The following is a 24,896-nucleotide window of genomic DNA, read 5'->3' on the forward strand; positions in this document are numbered from 1 at the left end:
TCACTGTGTAGCATTGAGCACAGAGAGGCAGTGGAGCTAAGGAGGCTTCTCTAGCAGATATCAAGAGAAAATTGTTGTTTCTAAGTGTTTGCATCTGTACACAGCAGTACTAAGCTCTGTTGCACAGCTTCCTGCAAATGTGGTGGTTACATACAAGCCAAGTTAAACCGTTTTAATTTTAAACTAGCCAATGTGAGATTGCAAAACTGAGCCTTATTCTAGCAATCCCCAACTCAGATGGATCCTGGGCTACACACTTCTGCCATAAGGGTGTATGAGGGCCTACTTAATGTAGGACAGCTGTTTTTAGAGCTCAATTAATACCAAACAGCCTAAATTCAGCAGATCTGAATCTAGCCAATGCTATAAAACACAGAAGTACTACGATTTCAAAGTGCAGAAAAAAACAGTCACAGCAGCAACAACAACAATTAAGCAAAATACAGTTCAAAAAGTGCAATGCAGGCTTAAAATATACTTATTTTTTGTTGATCACAATGTATACCTTGGATTTAGTTCAGATTCACTCCAGGTCTCTGGCTAAGTCACCAAACTCAGAGCAGCCCCACCAAACTACATGCAGTACTGTTCACATAATGGAAGATTTCCAAATGTTTAGAGTATATGGGAGATGGACTGAAGCATGTAACTGAAGTCCAGTATCCCTTGAAGAATGGACCTTGAAAACAGTTCGGTCTCTGGACAAGATATCTACTACCAAGTGGATGCTTCTAAGATAGTCTTTGAATCCAAACCCTTGTTAAAAGCACCAGAAGATGCAACAGCCCTGGTAGAATACATTCCGTCCGGTCTGGCCTGGAAGAAATTTTCCAACAAAGGAATAAGCAAAGGAAATAACCAAGGGAATCTAGCTGGACATAGTCTGATTGGAAACAGGGCAATCCAGCTTTTTACCTTGAAGCGTTAAATAGCTGATTAAATCTTCTTACAGACAGTCTTGCCAGATAGAATCTAAGCTGTCTATGAACATCCAGGAAATGAAGAATTCCTTCTCTCTTATTTTGAGGATTGGGGAAGAAAGTAGTTAAGTTCATAGATTAGTTCAAGGACATTTCATTGACAACCCTACATACATACATACACATAGTTCAAGCATGGGTATTAATGCCCTTCTAGCCTGCCAATATACCAAAACAGTTGTTCCCATAATAAGTATCTGGGCTGTTCTTAAAATATATAAACTATTGCTTGTTTTAATGAAGCTTGGTAGTCTGTTCCATACATCGACTGCTCTCTCAAAGAACCAGCTAGTACACTTCTCATTCCTACAGAGTCTTCTACGTGGTTATCTGATGATTCTCTACTTCTTCTTCTTCTTTTGGCTTTTTCCAGTTAGGAGTTGCCACAGTGGATCACCTGTCTGCTCATGATTGGCAGTGGAGTTTTACGGTGTCGAGCTGCCAGCCCGGCACCCAACCTTCCACAGAAGGCAAACACATGCACGTACTCACATCTAGGGCCAATTTAGAGAGTCCAATCCACCTACAGCATGTCTTTGGGATGTGGGAGGAAACCAGAGAACTCAGAGGAAACTCACGTGACCACAGGGAGGACATGCATATTCCGCACAGAAGGCACCCAAGCTGAGAATTGAACTGGAGAACCTCTTGCTGTGAGGTGGCAGCACTAACTGCTGCACCACCGCGGCCGCCCCTGATGATGACTACTTTTTGATAACTCTAAACATTCCCAGAGATTTTTGTTTCTAAATGCCCTGTGTACCTGAATAAGATCCCCTCTAAAGTATCTATAAGGGATACTGTACAAGTTCAGATATTTTAGTCTTTCATTATCATCATCATCTTCTTTCGGCTGTTCCCGTTAGGGGTCACCACAGCAGATCACCTGTTTCCATTTCTTCCTGTCCTCTGCATCTTGCTCTGTCACACCAACCACCTGCATGTCCTCTCTCACCACATCCATAAAACTTATCTTAGGCCTTCCTCTTTTCCTTTTACCTGGTAGCTTCATCCTTAGTATCTTTTTCCCAATATACTCAGCATCCCTCCTCAGCACATGTCCAAACCAACGCAATCGTGCCTCTCTGGCTTTGTCTCCAAACCTTCCAACCTGGGCTGACCCTCTAATATACTTATTCCTAACCTGTCCACCCTCGTCACACCCAGTGCAAATCTTAACATCTTTAATTCTGCAACATCCAACTCAAACTCCTGCCTTTTCGTCAATGCCACTGTCTCCAACCCATATAACATAGCTGGTCTCACTACCCTCTTGTAGACTTTCCCTTTCACTCTTACAGGTACTCGTCTGTCACAAATCACTCCTGACACTCTTCTCCACCCACTCCATCCTGCCTGTACTCTCTTCTTCACTTCTCTTCCACACTCATCGTTACTCTGAACTATTGACCCCAAGTATTTAAACTCATCCGCCTTCGCCACCAATACTTCTTGCATCCTCACCATTCCTCTATCCTCCCTCTCATTCATACACATATATTCTGTCTTAGTCCTGCTGACCTTCATTCCTCTTCTCTCTGGAGCATATTTCCATCTCTCCAGGGTCTCCTCCACCTGTTCCCTACTCTCACTAGAGATCATAATGTCATCTGCAAACATCATAGTCCACGGTGACTCCTGTCTGATCTCGTCTGTCAACCTGTCCATCACCATTGCAAATAAGAAAGGGCTCAGAGCTGATCCTTGATGTAACCCTACCTCCACCTTAAACACATCCATCACTCCCACCACAGACCTCACCGCTGTCACACTACCCTTGTACATATCCTGTACCACTCTTGCATACTTTTCTGACACTCCTGACTTCTTCATACAATACCACAACTCCTCTCTAGGCACCCTGTCATATGCTTTCTCTAAGTCTACAAAAACACAATGCAACTCCTTCCGACATTCTCTGTACTTCTCCATCAACACTCTCAGAGCAAAGATCACATCTGTAGTGCTCTTTCCTGGCATGAAACCATACTGCTGATCACTAATCATCACGTCATTTCTTAACCTTGCTTCCACTACTCTTTCCCATAACTTCATGCTGTGACTGATCAATTTTATCCCTCTGTAGTTGCTACAGCTCTGCACATCACCCTTATTCTTAAAAATTGGTACCAAAACACTTTTTCTCCATTCCTCAGGCATCCTCTCACTTTCCAAGATTTCATTAAACAATCTGGTTAAAAACTCCACTGCCATTTCACCTCCATGTTTCCACAGGTATGTCATCTGGGCCAACAGCCTTTCCATTCTTCATTCTCTTCATAGCTATCCTTACTTCCTCCTTGCTAATCCATTGTACTTCATGATTTACTATCCCTACATCATCCAACCTTCTCTCCCTCTCATTCTCTTCATTCATCAACCCCTCAAAGTACTCTTTCCATCTCCTCAACACACTCTCCTCGCTTGTGAGTATGTTTCCCTCATTATCCTTTATCACCTTTACCTGCTGCACATCTTTCCTAGCTCAGTTCCTCTGTCTAGACAATCGGTACAGGTCCTTTTCTCCCTCCTTAGTGTCCAACCTTTCATAAAACTCTTCATATGCCTTATCCTTAGCCTTCGCCACCTCTCTCTTTGCCATGCACCTCATCTCCTTATACTCCTGTCTACTTTCTTCATCTCTCTGACAATCCCACTTCTTCTTTGCCAACCTCTTTCTCTGTATACTCTCCTGTACTTCCTCATTCCACCACCATGTCTCCTTGTCATCCTTCCTCTGTCCAGATGTGATACCAAGCACCTTTCTAGCCGTCTCCCTTACTAGCTCTGCTGTAGTTACCCAGCTATTTCGTAACTCTTCACTGCCACCCAGTGCCTGCCTTAACTCATCCCTGAACTCCACCTCACAATTACCCTTTTTCAATTTCCACCACTTGATCCTTGGTGCTGCTCTCACACTCCTCCTCCTCTTCTTGATAACCAACGTCATCCTACAAACCACTATCCTATGCTGCCTAACAACACTTTCTCTGGTCACCACTTTACAGTCTCCAATCTCCTTCAAACTGGCCCTCCTACATAAGATATAATCCACCTGTGTGCATCTTCCTCCACTCTTGTATGTCACCCTAATAACTTAAATTTTCACATTCATTGATGCTCTTCGTAAATTTCCACTGTACTCTTTCCAGTTTACGTATGCCTGTTTTCTTACAAGGCTTTCATATTGTTATTCCATATTCAAGTTTGGGTCTAATGCAATCAACAAACAATGATTTCATCATTTCTGATTTGCTAGACTTTATAAATCTTTTTATACAACTTATAGTTCTATAAAAAAAAGTTATGTTCTTACCATAACGTTCCATGTGGAGTGTTCATCTCGCCTTTGTTCTTACACATGGGTGTTGGAGCCGATCCTTGGCTCCGAGTCGGCCGCTTAGCAAAGCTTTGCATCCAGAAGAAGCTCGAGACCAACCTACCTCCCACAATTCCCTCTGCCTTTACCTCAGATCTAGTTTGCAAGAAAAAAAAAAGCAACACCAGACCCAGCAACAACAATGTAAATATCCAAAGAATACATACGTATACACAAGGAGCGCAAGTAATTCAAGCCAGTAGTACAACAGAGAGACCACTAGTGGGAGACAAACAGACCAGACATCTAAACTGGACGTTCTTCCTGACCTGAGGGTGGGAGGGTGGGGATGTAAGAACAAAGGCAAGATGAACACTCCACATGGAATGTTATGGTAAGAACATAACTTCTTTATGTGAGAGTGTTCAATCTCGCCGTTTGTTCTTACACATGGGTAGCGTCTCTAGCTCCGTGACCCTGAGAGACTCACGGAAGAACGTTCCTGAGCACAGTGGAACCAAAAGTTGCTCTGTCCCTGGAAATTCTATCCACTTTATAATGAGTGATAAACGTATGTGGTTTAAACCAAGTGGCGGCCGCACAAATAGTGTCCAAAGGCAGGCGAGCCGCATGAGCCAAAGATGTAGAAACTGATCTAGTAGAATGTCCTTTTGGTTTGGTGGGCAAACTCTGACTAGAAGCAGCATAAAAGAAGGTAATACAATCAGTTAGCCATTTGGAGAGAGTACGCTTTGTCACTGCCATGCCCTTTTTGTTATCCGCAAAGGCTATAAAGAGTTGGCCTGCTTTCCTATGATCTTTAGTTCTGTCTAGGTAGAATCTGAGTTGTCTATGAACATCCAACTTGTGCAACATATATTCCAGCTTATTGGAATGATTTTTGAAAAATGTGGGAAGCTCAATGGATTGATTAATGTTGTTAACTGAACAAACCTTAGGGAGGAAAGAAGGGTTGGTGCGTAAAGATACCCTGTCCGGGTGAAAAATTAAATATGGCTGTTTAATGGAGAGAGCTTGAAGTTCCGAAACTCGTCTGGCTGAGGTGATAGCTACTAGGAAGAGAGTTTTCCAGGACAAGAACTTTAAGGAACAGGAAGAAGCTGGTTCAAAGGGTGGTAACATTAGTTGGGATAAGAGGAGATTTAGATTCCAAGGAGCCGTAGGAAACCGAACCGCTGGTCTAAGATGAAAGGAGCCTTTCAAAAAGGCTTTACAAAGCCTATGAGCCATAATGGGCGCTCCATTCTCTCCTACATGAAAGTTAGAAATAGCAGCCAACTGAACCCTCAAGGTGGCAGTAGAGGCTCCTTGGTGAAACAGCATGGATAGGAATTCTAAAACCTTGTTTAGCGGGGCTATTAAGGGATCCAAATGCTGTGCAGTCACCCAGTAGACAAAACGTTTCCACTTACTGGTGTAAATTTTTGTAGTAGAAGCCTTATGAGAGGCTACTAGAATGTCTTAAACCGCCGGAGAGAGAAGATCAGACCTGGCTAAGAAGGGAAGCGGAGCAGCCAAGCTGCTAACCTGAGGGACAGGAGCGACGGGTGGGGAACTCCTGACGAATGAGTCAGTAGGTCTGGCACTGGGTCCAGAATCCAGGGCTCCCGTATTTGGTGTGCCTGAAGAAAGGGGAACCAAATCTAACGAGGCCAGAATGGGGCAATGAGAATTACAGTCCTTTCTAGATCCTTGGCTTTCTGGAGAAATCTCGGTATCAGAGGTATCGGGGGAAAGGCATACAGGAGACCCGAGGGCCAATCGTGAATCAGAGCGTCCCTGGGGACATCCCCTGGAGGGGGTAACAGGGCAAAGTAGCTTCTGCATTTGGTGTTCATTGGAGACGCAAACAGATCGCAGCAAGGCTGGCCCCACTTGTGGAATATCATTTCCGCTATTGTCTGGTTGAGGGACCACTCGTGAGGTAACAGGATGGCTCTGCTCAACCTGTCCGCTATAACGATGGATAACCCTGGGATGTGCATTGCTATCAGAAAGCGACCCGTGGACTCTGCCCATTGCCAAATTCTCATGGCCTCTCTGCACAACTGGTAAGACTTGGTTCCTCCTTGTTTGTTTATGTACCAAACTACGGACATGTTGTCTGTTTGAACTGCAATGGTCCCTAGAGGTAGAAGGGGGGAAAAGTGTTGCAATGCTAGAAACACTGCCCTCATCTCCAGGACACTGATGTGCAGGTTGTACTCTAAACTGGTCCATTCACCTTGGACTGTCTGTCCCTGAAAGATGCACCCCCACCCTATCAGGGAAGTGTCCGTGGTCACTGTGGCTGTTGGTGTGGGTAACACAAACGGTCGGCCGCTGATGAAATTGTGATTCTGTAACCACCAAGACAGATGTGCTTTGCAGGTGTTTGTAATATGAATTTCATGTGTCAGCGGTAACTGTTGGAACGACCATTGTGCGAACAGCAGCCATTGGAGAACTCTCATGTGTAGTCTTCCCATGGGAACTGCAATGAGGGAAGCTGACATGAGTCCCAAGACTTTCAGGACTAGTTTGGCTGGGGATTTCTTGGACAATAGAAGGAGAGATATGTGATTTTGTAGGGAAGCTATTCTTGCGGAGGGAAGTCTTAGAAGCAAGGAACGAGTATCCAAATCTGCCCCTATAAATGAAATATGCTACGATGGCTGTAATGCAGATTTTTTGAAATTTATTAAAATCCCTAGCTGAACACAAAGGCTGAGTGTGTAGTCCCTGGCTTGTATCAGTCGACGCTCGGTGGTGGCAGTAAGGAGCCAGTCGTCCAGATACGGAAACACCCGGAATCGTAGGCATCTCAAGTGAGACGCTACTACTGCCATGCATTTGGTGAAAACCCTGGGGGCTGAGGTTAGACCAAAGGGCAGGACCCGAAACTGAAAGTGGCTGGCTCCCAGCCGGAAGAGCAGGTGATCTCTGGACACTCGGGCCATTTTGATGTGGTAGTATGCGTCCTTGAGATCTATTGAGCACATCCAGTTGTCCTTCTGTAAAAATGGAAGGATCGATTGAAGCGTGACCATCCGGAACTTTTCTTTTTTCACATAGGTATTGAGATTGCTTAGGACCAAAATTGGCCTCCAGTCCCCTGTCTTTTTTGGAACTAAAAAGAACCTTGAGTAAGTTCCGGATCCTCTTTGGTCCGCCGGGACTGGTTGGATGACTCTTTTTTCTAGCAGCTTTGATATTTCTATAGCTGCAGGTTCTCGCAGATGGGGCGGTACATCTGGGAATCTTTTCTGTGGTAACGGGGGAAATAGAAATGGGATTTTGTATCCTCTGGTAATAATGCTTTTTACCCATTTGTCTGAAGTAAGGCTTTGCCAGGCCTGAGGGTATAAAGCTAAGCGACCCCCGACTGCCTCCAGAGCAGGGCAGTCGGGCCTCCTTTCAGGAGTGCTGGAAAGGCTTCCCAGGGATGGTATCCCTGTCGCCTTGGTTTTGCGGACCCCCTCTGCCGCCAGGGCGGCGTCTTCCACTTCTGCCCCCCCTCTGCCTCTGGAGGGGGCATCACCCTGTGTGCTTGGGAAAGAACCCTGGGGTTTGCGAAACCACATTTTCCCACCTCGTTGCCCTATGGGGTACGGTCTGGATGGGGTGGAAAAATGGACTCCGACAGCAGACAAAGTCTTTCCCTCTTGCTCACACCGGATCAGGGTTTCCTTTACTTTGGGGCCAAAGAGAGTGGCACCATCAAAGGGGGCGTTAGTAAAGGAAGACTTGAAGGCTTCTGCAAAGGAGCACAGGTGCATCCAGGATTGTCTACGAAGAGCAATCGCTGAAGCCGCAGCCCTACTCGACCCTTCGGCTGCATACGAGATGAGCCTCATGGACGAGTTTACAATAGATGTAAGGGTATTGAGCTGTGCTGTAACCTTATCCGAGACAGCAGCATCTGTAGTACCCTGGAGGGTATCTCCCAACTCTTTGACTAGATCCCTCTGTAATCGTGTAAAATGTGTCAAATAGTTCAGCAATCGCATGGAGAAAGTCGCTGAACTGAAAATGCGCTTCCCATATCTGTCCATGGTCCTAGAATCTCTGTTAGGAGGATGGACAGACGAAGAAGATTCGGACATCTCCTTACTCCCTTAGTGAGGTATGCCTTATCCTGAGGGGCTGTTATATATTTATTAGGCTTTCTGGGAACTGGCTCCACTGTGTCAGGTGTCTCCCACGCCCTTCGAGCAATTAAATCCATTAACTCGTCGAAGGGCGGAGTGACCCAGGAGGAAGAAGGGCGAGCACCAAATGCCTTCAGCAAAACCGACTCATCCTCAGAAGGGGGTAGGGCTTGCCAATCACCTCTCTGTTTCAGGATCTCCAGGATGTCAGAAAAGGAGACATCCTCCGAGGGTGATTTTGGGGACCCTTCTGACTCATCTAAGTCAGTGTCTGATGTTAAGGACTCTTGTGGAGAATCCAAGTGCCTCCTCTTGCACAATCTTTTCCTCAGGACGTCATCGGGGGGGGCATCCGAGGAAGAAGGGGCTCCCTCTGGGGGTGGCTGAGACACTGGTGCTCGACGCTTTTGTGTAGTCGTAGGTGCAGAAGAGGACAACGGCCCTTTGTGGGAGGGAGAAGTTGCTTCTGCTGAAGTAGTTGTCTGGGAAGACAATACCTTCCTCATAAGGTCGAAGGCCCCTGGACCCCGAGCCGAGGAATCCCCCAGTTCCGAAGAACGTGGGGGAATCTCCGATGAGGAAGCCAAGGGCACCGACCCTGAGGACGGAGCCGAAGTGATCCATGCCGAGGCACCGAGAGGGAGAGTAGGCACCGAAACATCGGTTCGACTCTCAGTCCTGGAACCAAGGATGGACCGACGGCTCCACGAGTCCGGTAGTGGTTCAGATGGAGTCGAGGTCAACGGTGCCAACCAAGAAAGAGACGGTTCCGGCACCAAGGGCTCCACTATCACCAGATCAACGTCTCCCGGCTCCGAGGGCTGAGTAGGCCTCGGAGGAGGACCAGATGGAGATAAAGGAAGGCCTTCGAGTCTCGGCACTAACTGAGAGGAGACTGCAATGAGTTTGGACAGGGCCGTGTTCTCCGTTAGCTTCTGCACCACACGATCTACGTCGGTGTCAGAGAGGGGCCTGGAAGATCGCGTTGAAGGAATCGAGGATGGTGCCGACCTCAAAAGAGCAGGAGGTGGAAGCTCCGTCACCAGTTCCAAGACTCAAGGCTCGGTGACAGACAGTAGCTCGACACTCGGCCCCGAAGTCTGTGGAACCGGTGAACGAACTTTAAAAGAAGAACTTGGAGCCGATGACATGGGCTCCGAAGTCCTTGACTCCTTCGAGGATTTAGAAGTCTGGTCTGACTTGTCTAAAGCCTCTTGGAAGGCAGGCTTCAACAAACCTCTGTCCATAAGCTTCCTGCGCCTATCTGTCATGACCCTTCCACTAAAGGAATGACATATGGAACAGTCTTCCTGAAGATGGAGAGGGCCAAGACAGTAGACGCAGGAGCTATGATTGTCGGTGACAGACATCTTCTGTCCGCACTGACATCTCTTAAAACCTGATTTAACCTTGTCTGACATTCTGTAAGAAAGGAAAAAGTAAGGTATTGTAGATTGTCAAAAAAAAAAAAAAAAACTCTGTCAATTAGTGAGAAGTCACAGCAGTAATATACCAAGTATCCAAATCCGAGTTTTTTGTAGGTGGGGTAGGCCTTAGGTAACCTAAACTAAATATAAATGTATAAATACACTATATATATAGCCGAAGGAAGACCAAACCATACACACACACACACACACACACACACACACACACACACACACTAAACAAAGTCTAATATCCTAAGAGCTTTCAAGAAAAAAATCTTTGAAAAACTTTAGCTTATCTGTCCAAGTTGGCTCAGAGCTCTTCAGAACGATGCGATCGGTTGCAGCGGCAAACTAGATCTGAGGTAAAGGCAGAGGGAATTGTGGGAGGTAGGTTGGTCTCGAGCTTCTTCTGGATGCAAAGCTTTGCTAAGCGGCCGACTCAGAGCCGAGGATCGGCTCCGACACCCATGTGTAAGAACAAACGGCGAGATTGAACACTCTCACATCTATCATTAACTTTAAATGAACCTACAGTTTTAACCATCATGTGTTAAATTAAATATTCACCTTTCAGTTTATGTCTCCCAAATCTCATATGCTTAATTTCTGATGTATCTATCAGCATATTATCTCTCTGTGCCCAAATGGTCAATTTAGTCACGTTCTTTTGCAGACATGCCCTATCTGTAACACATGTAATCAGTCTACCCAATTTCAGGTCATCTGCTTACAGACTATAGAACACCTCAGAAGAAGATAGGTCTGAAAGATACAATTTAACCAAGTAAGGACCTAGGACAGAGGCCTGTGGGGCACCCTGTTTGTAACTAAGAATTTCACCCTATCCAACTGCTGTATGAATACTCACCGTGTACTATTTGTAAGCCATGCAGCTATCTCTCTTACCATGAGGAAATCAATACCTAGTTGTAATTTATTGATTAGTATTTTGTGTATGACCTTGTCAAATGCTGAAGTTAACTCTATACAAATTATCAAAGCACAATTTTTCATCCATAGCTGTTATTATATTGTTATAGAGCATCATGTTACAGGTGGTACTAGATCTATTTTCAACATATGCATGCTGATATATAGTTTCAAGTTCCAACATTTCCAATTCTGACAATAACTTATCCACTATCACCTTCTCCATTATTTTTCCATAAAATGAAAGTAGCCTTATGGGTGTATATAACTGAGTTTGTCTTACTCCCCTTTCCCTTAAAGACAGGTTTAATAAGCACAAACATCTACACTACACAGATAGGCTAAAAGCCCTGTCCTTCTACTCAGTTTCATACAGACTCCTTAGAGGTGACCCCTGTCTGGCATACAAAGCAATCTCAGACCCCGTCCTGATGGGACTGCTGCCTATCCGCAAGTCAAGCACCACTCGAGTAACCCACACGTGCAACCTGAACCTGGTCTGTGACATCAATAGGACTTGTTGGCCGGACAGATTTGTGCCCCAGAGACTTCCCCATCTGTGGAATAGACTCCCTCTCCATGTCAAGCAAAGTACCTCATTATCCCTTTTTAAGCACAATCTTGATAACTGGATGGGAAACAGAAAAAACACCCCTGGGATTCCACCAGTGTCCCTGCTGGACAGGGGCTTTGGGTACTGACTTGTTTAAACAACTGCTAAACATGGTTTAAACTCTTGGCTAGGCTTATAAGGGCCTCAGGGCCAATAGCCTAGTAACTTCCTTATAATCCTATGATGTCTCCAATCTTGAGGAATCTCCCCATATTTACATGACTTAGCAAATAATAGATATACTGGTACTATAAGCTCTTGCTGAAGTGTTCTCAGGTCATTATTACTTACTGTGTCTCCTCCCATTGCTTTGACTGGATCTGGTTTGGGTTTGCATGGTTCTTTTCCAATATAATCTATTTTGATTCCAGTATCTGAAGTTACCTGGAGATCACTAGAACAACCTATCACCACCTTTTTGAAGCCAAATTATTTTGCAAAAGATTTTGTAAATATATGTATAATCTATTGTGTCTAAGAATACATTTTAGAATCTACAAACAGTTTATCAATTTGTATGTATTTACTCCTTCCTTATTTTATTTTTATAGGTGAATACTAGGCTAACTGCCTTCAATGATCATTTTAAGCCTAGCCAGTAACCTCCCTTCCTCTTATGGATCTATAAAGTGGTTTCCTATTATGCTCAACATCTTTATGTAAATTTTCTTTAAAAATTTCCTGATCTTGCCTCACACTGTACTTAATTTGTTAGTCCAGCATGTTTATTTCAGTTTTCAAAGTTTATTCAACCTCTTTTCCATTTCTTATATTTTTTGTCATTTACCTTAATCAGGTATCTTGTTCTTATGAAAATATATCACCTGACGTTGTGCACCTAAATCCTGATGTTAAACATTTTTTGATTTTTTTGTATCAATTGCTCTTTCAAATCTTTCCACATACCTTCTGCAGTTTTTCCACTATATGCATCCCTCCAATTAGTTTTACATAGCAACTGTTTTGCTACTATATTTATTTATTTATTTATTGACATTTGTTAACCGGGTTTGTCCAACTGGGCTTTTGGCCCATTTTTAGTGGAGACCCAAAAAGAAAAGCTCCAGTAGTACATTTTTAAACAAGTACAATTTTAAACAATATTGATATAATGGCAGTTATAGCAAAAAAAGATTCACATATGTTGGGTTACATGCATAAAGTTAAAGTTGCATTAAAAAGAAGCTTAGTAACATAATGTTACATTGATATAGTTCAACAGGTCAACAATAAAATTGTTTTGTTTTTATAAAATTATGCAAATGCATAGTAAACACATTGGAGAGAGAGGTGTAATGAGGTACTAAGTATGGTCCTTTTGAGGGTACATAAAGGGAAGGAAGATGAGGTGGGATCATGGCAAGGGCAAGTCCTGGAATTGAGAAAATAAGCTTTTAGTTAATTTTTAAAGTGTGAGGTGTGGGAGATTGAACGTAAGTCAAGGGGAAGTTTGTTCCAAGCAAGGGCAAGGGAGTGTTTGTAGAGTAGTTTGCCTACTGACCTTTTTGGGTGGTAGCCATCAAGTGTTTGTTGGTTAGACGTACGGAGGGTCCGGGATGGGATGCAGATGGAGACTAAGGAAGATAGAGATGGACTAAAAGAGAGGTTTTATAAAGAATAGAGTGTAGCATATGAAATTGATAAGATAGCAGAATTTAATTCAAGCCATTGAAGAGAGTTTAAAGAAATGCAGTGGTGTGAGTTGTATGGGGAGTTAGTAATGAATCTGGCTATTTTATGGTAAGTCTGTTGGAGTTTGTTTAGAGTGGAGGCCTGGATAATGGTAAGAACTGGGGTGGCGTATAAGAGGGAGGGGGGGAGGAGTGCCTGGCCCGGGGTAAGTCTAGATTCAGGGGTTAGGAATTTTTTGTTCCGATATAGCAAACCTAGTTTCTGTTTTTTTTTTATACACTGGAGTATGTGTAGGTTGAACTTTACTTCATCATTGATAATGGCCACTAGGAGTTTTGTGTGGGTGTCAGGTTGGATAGTTGTATTGTTAGAAGACTTAATAAAAAAGCAGGTTTTGTGATGAGAAAGAGAACGGGGAAGGAAAAGTAGGAGTTTGGTCTTTTTAGGATTTAGGATCAGTAGGTTGTGAGAGAGCCTATAATCTGTCCATTAGTTTAGATTTCAGTTTGGCAAAATTATCTAGCAACAAATTAACCTTTATAACACCAAGATCACTGCACATCAACGGTGGTAAAACTTGACATGAAGTAACATTAATTTCTTTAGAAACACAAACAATGTCTAGTATTTTCCTTTCCCCTGGTAGTTTTTTTTACAGTCTTAAGCAACTGCTGTTCATGAACATATGCTGTGAATAATTTCCTTACTAATGTTGAATTGAAACAATATTATTGCAGTCTATTTCTAGTAAATTTAAGTTCCCAGCCACTATTATTCTTCCCTCCCGTGTTTTGTAAAAGAAGTGTATGAATTCCTCTAGATCATCAGCACTTGACTTTGGTGGTCTACACACTCCAGTAATTGTTATATGTTCCAGGGTTGTCTTTATTGTCACAGTTACACTGTCTATACTATCGGTATTTTCATTGAACATGTAATAATCACAGGTCTTATAGCTATCTTTAATCCCTATCATAATACCTCCACCTGATTTTTTGTTAGAATGTCTGTTACAGTAAAAACATTTATACCCTGACAGAACAGGTTTCCAGTCATTGTTCTTTAACCATGCTTAAAAACAATAACAACATCAATCTTGTGGGAACATAGCAAATTTTCCAGTAATAAAACTTGACTATTAATGCTCCTATCATTAATAACCATCAGAGATGCATCAGACATTGCTAACTGTGAACTGATAAATTTTTGTCTTGGCAAAAATCCTGCCCTGTGTTTGTCAAATATTGCAAATTATACAATGACCCTTCATTAACATTCAAAAATGTGCAAACTGATTGGTCAGCGTGCACATTGTAAATCAGAGTTATAGTAATGGAAAAAGGTCCGGTCGCCCGGTCTTTTTCCATTACTATAACTCTTTTTTTTTTTTACAGCAATGGAGAATGCAAGATCTCCGTTGCTTCACACTGTCTTAACATAGCGAGACAGCTTTAAAAAAGCAACGGAGATTCTCTGTTGCTTTTTTTAAAGCTGTCTCGCTATGTTAAACTCCTTTAACATAGCAAGCCAATTTGTAAAAAGCAACGGAGATCTTGCTTTCTCCATTGCTTTTGCCCACAGCTCTGATGTACTGCATAGGCATACGCATGCGCAGTACATCAGAACTGCCACAGAATACCAGACAGCTGCGGAAGGGCAGCAAGGAGGCATTATACAATGCCATTATTTAAGAAAAGTAATTATTTTTTTTCTTAAATAATGTCATTGTATAATAGCCCTCGTGACCAAACCACACCAACCGTGGGTAAATCCAGCATTACCCTCACCCAGGCATGGGTTATTGCTATAATATCTGCTGCAAAAATGTTCTTCTTTGATCTTGACAAATGCATGCCATACTATCCGAACACATGTGATCATCACTAGTCTTAGATGCTCTACACATTTTCTTTTTTTAACTGGGACATTTTTTCAGGTATTTACCCAAAAAAGAATTTTCATTCAAGGTGACCTGTCTCTCCTTTCTATATGTGATCTGTGAAAAATATGTCCTAACACTAGTACAAGCTAAACTATCTAAGAGGGCTGTAAATTCCCTACTAACAGGCAGAGAATTCTTGCAGATGAGATCATTTTCAAGGATACAATTCTCATCCAGCTGGTTTTGTACATCCACAGCTTGTGCCATGTTTTCAACGTCCATCTGTCTCCCCTTTTTATTACCGCAATGTCCTTCAATCCTTCCACATTTAATTTAGTTTTCTTACTTTTCACCTGCCTCTTGCCTCTTTTTTCTATCATCTCTTTTGGAAACATGCTGCCTTTTTGTAGACTGAAGGTTTTCTGATTGAAAAATGCTATCATTCTCTGTAATCTGTGTTACTAAAAAGGATACTGCTTTGTTATGTATGTATACTCTTTACTTTACAAGGCATAATCTTCTTTCATAGGTGCTGAGCGAGCTTTATAGACAATAGAGGCATCCTCTCATGAATGTGTTTGTCTAACATTTTTTATATCACCAGTCCAGTCATGAATATATGTAACAACAGTTCTCCAAGCCATGCCAATTGCATAAGTGCAATCGCCATCAATAAGCCTACATTTACTACTAATAATGGTAAGCAAATCATCCAACTTTTGACATGAGGAACACAAATCACCAGTGTTATCAGGTGCTCCCTTTAAATATACATTGCATTTATTACACTGTACAAGACATTTGCACTTTTTTAAACAAGAAACATCTTTATTAAATTATCATGTATGACATAGGCAATCATATATTTATACAAATGAAAACAAACCATATTGACATAATTTTTGTTGCAAACATTAATCATCACAAACCATGCTGACATAATTATAGTTGCAAACATATACATCACTTATAATCTAGCCAGTCATTGTCAAACATCACATAGTTCATTCATATTTTGCCTTCTTTTATACTTCATTCCTTCTCTACATGTATTGCTCCCACAGTTCTCATCTTTCATATGTAATTTGGTCCGACCCTTTTCAAATGATCCCAATTTCAGTTGTTTTATCACTGTTACTATATTCGGTACTTCCGGTAAAGTTGATTTAGACTTTGATTTCCATTTTCTAGTAATCATTTTTTTGGCAGTCACCATAATTAGAATCAGCAAGGCCTTACCATGTCAAGCAATTCTGATTCTGTATCATAGCTCAAAAAATAATTTCCTTAGTTAGACCAAATTTCTCACCCAGTATCTGAACAGCAGTCTGGTGGGAATCTTTAAAATCTGCCAACTCATTACACTCCCAGAAAATATGCTCCCAGTTACCTCTTTCTTCCTCATCACACCTCCAGCATTAATTATTTGGAGTCTACTTGGGGTATAAAGATACCCATGAAAACACTTCCAAGCAAAGATTCTAAACAGTCTAGACTTTGTTGCATATTTGGGAGGCATAGATATATATCCTCCCATTGTTTCTTTGTGATTTGCTTATCCAGTCTCTCTTCCCAATCCTTTCTATCCTTCTCTGACTCTTACAATTAGTATGTAATATTTTGTACAGTCTAGTAATTATTCCTTTTTTAACAAAATATATTTGTGGTTTAGCATTAATGGCATACTCATTTAAGGAATCCATATTCAGCTTCAAACTAATAAAAATTATAAAGAAAAGAATAATCAAAATCAGTTACTACAGAATTCAAAGAGAACTTAAATCAATTTCTGTGAGAAAAGAATTACACAAACAATATGCAAATAAATCCTAAAGTAAGCACAGTAAAGTTGTTGCTCTGACAGTGCAAGTTCTGAAAGTCAGACAAAAAAACCCAATCCACCAGAGCTACACACTCAAGGGAAGTAAACCTGACATCAGCAATAAACAGGACTTGGAGGACAGATTTGTGTCCCAGAGACTTCCCTTGTGCTGGAATAGGGTCCCCATATATGAGGCAGAGCTCCTCATTAGCGCTCTTCAAGAGGAATCTTGATGAGTAGATGGGAAACATGAAATTCATCTGGGGAATCACTTTGATGGCCCTGCTAGACAGGGGTGCAGGAAACTAAACCACTTGGGAGGGAAGTGTAAACAAAAAAAATTTTTTTGGCAAGGCTTAATTATGCCCTAGGGCCAATAGCCTAGTATCTACCTATGAACCTAAAAGCTGGAATTTCTTTACATTGCACGCAAATACATGCAGTAGCTTCTGCTCACTATCGATTGCAGTCGCACCTCTTTTTAACAGTAAAGATCAATAAATTGCAGACCAAGACAGGATTGTTTAGATAAGCTCTGGATGTCCTCTCTTCTGTCTGTGTGACTTTACAGCTGACTGGGTCCCTTAGTTGCCGTTATAAAACCTATTCCTTTCTAATAATAAGTAGTGAAAATTAAAGGTAAAACAACAAAATATAAATCAAAGTAAATCTTCATATCTGCAAGCTATCCCTTCCTTCCTATAAACAGTGAAAAACAGTGGTAAGAAATAAAATATAAATTCAAATAAAACTTCTGTTACCAGGCAACTCCACAATAAATCACAAACTAAGACAGGACTGCTTAGATAAGCTCTGTACTGCCCTCAATGCAGTTTGTGTGAATTTATAGCTGACTTGGTCCCTTAGACAACCTTAGGTATAAAAGAAGGGTTGGCCCTCAGGGATGTACTTGTGAAAAATAAAATGAAGATGAGAAATCATACGGGCTTATAATTTGGAAACTCTTCTTCCTGAAGCAAGGACCACTAAGAAAACAATCTACCATGTACAGAAATTTAGATAGGAAGAAGAAGCTCATTCAAAAAGAGAAATAGTTGGCTTCTCAAAGATATAATTCAAGTCCCAAGGAGGTGGAATAGGCTTTCTTGGTGGCCTGATATGAAGAACATATTTTAAAAACTGTCTGACCTCAAAACATGCAGAAAGAGGTGGTCTTATTCGTAAACAGCCAGATATGGTTAAAATGTGCTTTAATAGAATGATATGCCAATCCAAAATTATCTGCTCACATAGACAGTAAGGAATAGTTGGAATCCCCTTTTGATATGAGTCCTGTTTCTTCTGGCACCAAACAGAAAGCTTCTTCCATTTAGAAAAATAAGATTTTCTTCTTGTAGTTTTTCAAGGCTCCTATAATACCTGAAGCATGACCTCAGAAAATAGCTGTCTTGATGCCTTTGAAGCCTATCATCCAAACTGTTATATTTAGGGTTTCTAGGTTTAGATGAATGACAGCACCCTTCTGTTGGGTGAGCAAGTCCATCCCATGGGGTAACTTGTGGAGATTGTCCTTGGGCAGATGAAAAAAAGTAAAAAAAACAATGTTGTCTTGCTCAAAAGGGGTTCATCAACAGTATCCTCCTGTTGTCATTCCAGAATTTGAAAATAACCTTTCCAATTAAGAGAAAGGGAGGAAAGAATAAAGTAATTTCTCTTTCCATGAGAATGATGTGGCATCTGTTTGCCAAGCCTCTGAGCATGGAAATGTGGAACAGAATAGTCTGAGCTGCATGTTTTGAATGGAAGAAAACAGATCCATCTGGTGAATTACCCAGTTATGGATAATCTGTAGGAAGGCTTCTCTGTTAAGCATCCACTCATGACAGTGTGCCTTTGGTCTGCTCAGGTAACCCACCACAAAATTCATCTCTGAGACAATTTAAACTGCCTGAAGGAAGAGATTGTTCTGAATAGCTATCTCACAGGCTGTCACTGCAATTCTGCTGAGACAGGATTTTGCTCTGCTCCATTACAGTGGTACTCTCTCTGAGGATATGAAGTGTTTTTTGAGACCAGAGGCAAAGCACTTCCTGCAAAGCCAGGATCAGAGCTTCCTTTTCTATAACATTTATGTGGTTGCTCGACATTTCCTAAATGGCTGCCCATTGAGTAACAGATTAACTCTAGCTCTGCCAGTGTAAAAACAGAAACTCAACAGAGAAGGCCAGTAGACTTTTGTGCTTATGGGTAAATTTCAGTAACTGGATAGTAAGTGTACTGCCTAGATGCCAGGAAAAAAAAGAAATATAGAGCACCTAGAAAAAAATCAGCTACAAAATGTGAGGAAGAAACACTAACTGGGGAGAGTTTTGCAGTTGTTCAACAAAAAGCAATGCAACCTCCCAACATGACTTCCAGTAACCTACAGGAAGACATAAGACAATTGCACACAGACATGTTTAAAATAAATGAAATATTGATGGATTATATCAACACAAACAAGAAAAGGCTGGAAAAATGGAAGAAGTTTAAACAGATATTCAGATAACATGATAAAGCTGCAAAAATCAGAGGATGAAATGAAGACAAGGCTGGCTGAATATGAGACTGCTCAGGAAGAGATGTTTCAAAAATAATAACATTAGAGGACAGAATGTATAAGGAAAACCTGAGATTTTCAGCTATACCAGAGAAGCTGGAAGGAACAGACTGCATTAATTTTTCTGAAAGCACAAATTAGCAATTGGACAGGTATTCCACAGCAGAAGCTGTTAGCCGAAAGGGCACATAGTGTGCATGCTCCAAACCTGGTTATGAGAAAGCAACCTACACCTTTAACAGTAAAGATGCAACCCTACCAGCAGAAGGAGTTGATTCTGACAAAACTGTGGCAGCAGGACAAAATATTAAAAGTGGGAGACAGCAGAGTGTTTGTGGAGAATGAATACTCATACACCAGGCAGAACAGGAGTAAATTCATTCCACTATCCAGGGAATGTTGAGACACAATTGTCAGATTCAAACTTTGCATTCTTCCTGGAGGGGGAAAATAATTTTTTGATGAAGTACATGCTAAGAAGGAAATACAAAAGTTTGTCCAACAAAAGCTGAGCCGTGAAACAGAAGGAGATTCTGCATCTTGTTCTTCTGGTAATAACAACCACAGAGAAACAGTACTTGTGAAACCTTTACCTATGTTTTAATGCAAAATGTTGGAGAAAAGGAAAGGAGCACAAGAGTTGACTAGAAGAATCGAGAGTACGTTGGAAATGAAGCAGAGACAGGATTTGTGACATGCAGATGAATAGCAATAAAACAAGTCACTTAATGTGGGATTACAATGCAATTTATATTTCTGAATTATGACAGAACAAGAAAATCTGGAAATATTGGACTTTTTCAGAATTTGTTGGACTTGTGGGGGGCTCTAAAGTATGTACCCTTCTTCATGACATTAATGTTTAGAAAAATGCTTTCAGGAGGGGAAGAGAAGAGAGAAAGTTAATTGTAGGTAAATAAAACATTTTTTTCTTAATAGTACTATTTTTGTGGTCTATGGTTTTCTTTGCATGCTATAAAGTAAAGTCTTCTCAGTTACTTCTAAGTGTAATTTGGATTGTAAATAGGTGCTGCTATTTTGTTTCCTTTCTTTCTCCCTTCTCTCCTTCTTCTTGTTCAGTTTTAAGAAACAAAGGCAATGCAATATAAAAAAATACCTGGTTAAAAGAGCATGACAAAAGAAATATTAATGTACCTTTTCTCATTCTTGCATGGGGGAGTAACTGGATTAAGGACCTTAGTTTGATTTAGTAGCAAGTTTTAAGAGAAAGCAAGTAAATGAAAAGGAATATTGAATGCTGCTTTCTTCTAGCAAATTAATGTATGTTTAGCAATTCTGTATCTGGCCCTCATGTTTCCATGCAAACAATCTGATAAAGAGAAATTGACTATCTGGTTCTCATGCCTCTATGGAGACAATCTGATAAAGAGAAATAGGCTACAGTCTAGTGGAGAGAGAAAAAAAAACTGGCTAAGAGATAATGTTCTCTGAAAGCATTCAGGATTTTTTCCAGCTGGGAGAACTATAAAGATAAGACAAAACCAGTTAGCACTTAGTAGAATCTGAGGCTGCACCATGCATCTTAGCATGGATAACCTTTCTTTTAGGTTAACTAAAGTCTGTAAGTGTGGCTGTCTGGGACATTTGTTCCTATCAGGAGGGTAAAACTTCAGTATTTGAAGATGCAAATAGTTTTGTGTGTTAGTATTAAATTAATAGGTTTTAGAGCTTAGTGGTGGGTTGTTTATTATTTTGTTTGACGGCCTTCAATAAAACAAAAAGTTTTGTAAAATGTGACATAGGCTCAAATGGATATGACAAGAAACAACTATAAAAAAGTTTAACCTGCAAACAGTGTGTGCATGTAACACAAATGCTGGAACTAGACATTTAACAAAAATGTATTATACATAAAAGATGGGTATAATAACATTTTAATACAATGATGCTTTTTGTAATGTCTTTAAATGTCGATGGTCTCCCAGATAAATACAAAAAAGAAAGAAGAGTGAACTATAAGAAAAAATATAGAGTGCAAATAGGTATGTTATAGGAGACACATTTGGGAAAGAAGTGAACATGTGAATTTGATAAAGAAAGGTTTTCAGGATGGTTATTCAGCAGAATTTCTGGGAAAAGGAAAAGAAGAGGAGCTCCAATAGTGATAGAAGAGGACAAAAAAATAATGACGACAGATTTGTGCTGCTAAGCGGCTACTGGCAAGGGAGGAGGATTACACTGGCATGTGTTTATAGTCCACCTAAAACTGCTATAATGGAGCTTAAGAAAAGTATGGGAGAAATAATCAGTTTTCAGCAAGGAATATTACTTAAAGGTGGGGATTGGAATTTGATTTGCAGTAGTGAATATGTGTCTGAGGCCCAGAAGGAAAAGTATAACAAATGACAGTAGATTTTTGAAGAAATTTATGATAATATTTGTCATGGAAGTGTGAATTCAGTAATAGGAGTTCAGAGTGAATTTACATGTCAATCCCTAAGATATAAAAACTGGGCTAGGCTAAACAGAATTTACATTTCACGGGAGCATATGCATTTTATTTAAGGTCCTGATATGCACCCAATAACTATTTCAGATGATGCACCAATCTTCTTCTTCTTTCGGCTTTTCCCAGTTAGGGGTCGCCACAGCGGATAACCTGTTTCCATTTCTTCCTGTCCTCTGCATCTTGCTCTGTCACACCAACCACCTGTATGTCCTCTCTAACCATATCCATAAACCTTATCTTAGGCCTTCTTCTTTTCCTCTTACCTGGCAGCTTCACCCTTAGCATCCTTTTCGCAATATACCCAGCATCCCTCCTCAGCACATGTCCAAACCAATGCAATCTCACCTCTCTGGCTTTGTCTCCAAACTGTCCAACCTGGGCTGACCCTCTAATATACTTATTCCTAATCCTGTCTACCCTCGTCACACCCAGTGCAAATCTTAACATCTTTAACTCTACCACATCCAGCTCTGACTCCTGCCTTTTTGTCAGTGCCACTGTCTCTAACTGATATAAGATAGCTGGTCTCACTACCCTTTTGTAGACCTTCCCTTTCACTCTTACTGGTACTTGTCTGTCATAAATCACTCCTAACACTCTTCTCCACCCTGCCTGTACTCTCTTCTTCACCTCTCTTCTACACTCGCCATTACTCTGAACTGTCGATCCCAAGTATTGAAACTCATCCACCTTCGTCAACTCTACTCCCTGCATCCTCACCATTCTTCTATCCTCCCTTTCATTCACACACCAATAGTAACCATAAAAACACAGGGCAATGAAATAAAAATGAGACACTAGTGCTTTCCTACCTATCTGTTGAAAAGAAAGGAATTTAAGGAATGGGTAGTGGAGATTATTCAGAAGCTATTCGGGAGCATAGAAATTACTTCAGAAAATACAGCTAGGGAGTGGGATAAAATTAAGGTGGAGTTTAAGAATGGGAGCTATGGTTAAGAAGTTACATGAATTATTTAGAGGGGACTGACAAATGTTAAAGTACTGCAGAATAAGGGGAATCTCAAAGAAGAAGAAGGGGATCAACTGCAGAATGCTAAGCAGAAGATAAAGGATTACCTCAATAACATACACGAGTTTAGAAAGCTTGTTGTTAAACAGCTGTTTTTTTGATAATAATGCTAGAACACAAAAACTTTTAGCACAACTCAGGCAACAGCAATTAGAAAGGGCTGTCACCAAGATTAGGGAGGCTATAACAAGGAAGGTAGAAAGAGATGCTGTAGAGGCATTAGAAATATTTTGGAAATTCCACATGGAAATCAAGAAAATATACAAATGGAAATGTGTATATGGAAAAATTAAATATGCCAAGGTTAGAGGCAGATGAGGCCCAATTACTAATGTTAGGATAGGTGGAGATGAGATGAGATAAAAATTGTGATGTATAACCAATCTATAGGAAACTCCCCAGGAATAGATGGGATTCCTGTGGAAGTCTGGAAGCTAGGAGGAAAAACCTATTTAAGATCTGGAAGGTTTTGTTTAACAGTATTTTAAGAGGAGGATAAGTACCAACATCCTGGAAGAAAGCAGTGGTAGCTGTAATACCTAAAGAGGGTAAATATCCATCAGACCCAGCTTCATACAAGTCCATTTCAATACTAAACCATGAATATAAAGTGTTCATGTCTATAATGATTAAAAGAATCACAAACGTAATTCCAAAAGTGATAGATATGGATCAATGTGGCTTGTGGAAGGCAGGCAAACATTTGACAACATTAAAAGAATATTGATGATCCTTCCAGAGGGAAGCAGAATGTAAGAAAATACCATTTTTGTTGGTGGGTCTTGATGCAGAGAAAGCATTTGACAGAGTAAGCTGGGACTTTATGAGCAGAGCAATGGAAACATTTGTATTTATTGAAAAATTTATAAGGTTTATTAGGAAGTTATATGAGGGATCAAAGGTGAAAATTAAAGTGGGTTAGGTCCTCTCTGATAATTTCTGCTTGAGCAGAGGAACCAGGCAACGGTGTTCTCTTTCCCCTTTGTTATTTGCATTGTATTTAGAACCACTGGCAAAGAAAATAAGGGACTCAGAAATTCAAGAAATAATTGGTGTGGTAGTCAAGAAAAGCTGGCTCTATTTGATTTTGATATTATTTTATACCTGACAAAACCAGAAAGACATTACAGTGTTGTGGAACATTTTGAGACAGTTTCAAATCTTTTAGGGATTCAAAATTAATGAAGATAAAACAAAGGCAAAAGTGGTAAATTATGTGCCCAGATATGAATTGGTCCAGCAATAGCCATATTTATGGGGACATGATAAAATGAAGTATTTAGGAGTATGGATTAAAAATGATTCTGGCGGGTCAGCTAAGGATATGTGGGAAGAGACTAAACAAAAGATAATACAAAAACTAGGAAAATGGAAGCTTTGTTGTATGGATGTGGATAGTAGGATACAAAAGTTAAAATGTTTTTAGTTGTATTGGTCTTATAGACAGGTCAGGCATATTTTTATCAACCAGAGGAGAAGTTGTGGATAGCAATTAATAAAGAGCTGGAGGACGTTATCTTGGAGGGGAAGACACCAAGAGTCAAGTGGTATAAGCAATGCCTTCCAGTATAACAGGGCGTATTGGGATTACCCGATTTGAAGGGGAATTTCAGAGCTCCTGTATATATCATAAGCAGAAAACTATAATTCAACATGGAAAGTGATGATTATGAAACAGGGGGAAAGCTCAAGAAACAATGAGAGACTGTGATTTTGGATGCAGGCCTTTAAGCAGAATAATAATCATACAGAACATTTTATCCGTAAAATAGCAGAAAGTATCCTAAAAACTAAACCAACATAGGAATGAAGAAAGGAGATTCTGATGAGTGGGTTGACTGCAATTAGGGATATAGACAATAGGCAAGAGGGGGGTGGAATTAATTGGAAAAACTGGGAAAGGAACGAAGCAAATAACTAAAGAAGGAAAGATTATAGAATGGGAAGACACCAAAAATGTATTTGGATTGGAGGTTACAGATTGCCTTCCTTATCAGGGATTGATATCAGAGTGTAAGCAAAGATAAAAAAATAGGGTGGTCCTAAATGAAATACCAGCACAAGTAGAATCTAGAGC

At 40.8% G+C, this 24,896-nt stretch overlaps 1 protein-coding gene across 1 annotated transcript in view; it reads right to left on the minus strand.

Moving 5' to 3' along the window:
- The window catches only part of DNAH12 (dynein axonemal heavy chain 12), a 4,520,724-nt gene that overhangs the window by 1,430,099 nt on the left and 3,065,729 nt on the right, over positions 1 to 24,896 (minus strand). The gene's annotated exons all lie outside the window — the stretch shown is intronic.

This window comes from Protopterus annectens, chromosome 7.part1 (genome assembly GCF_019279795.1).
Source record: "Protopterus annectens isolate FY-2018-M chromosome 7.part1, PAN1.0, whole genome shotgun sequence".
Lineage (NCBI taxonomy): Eukaryota > Metazoa > Chordata > Ceratodontiformes > Protopteridae > Protopterus > Protopterus annectens.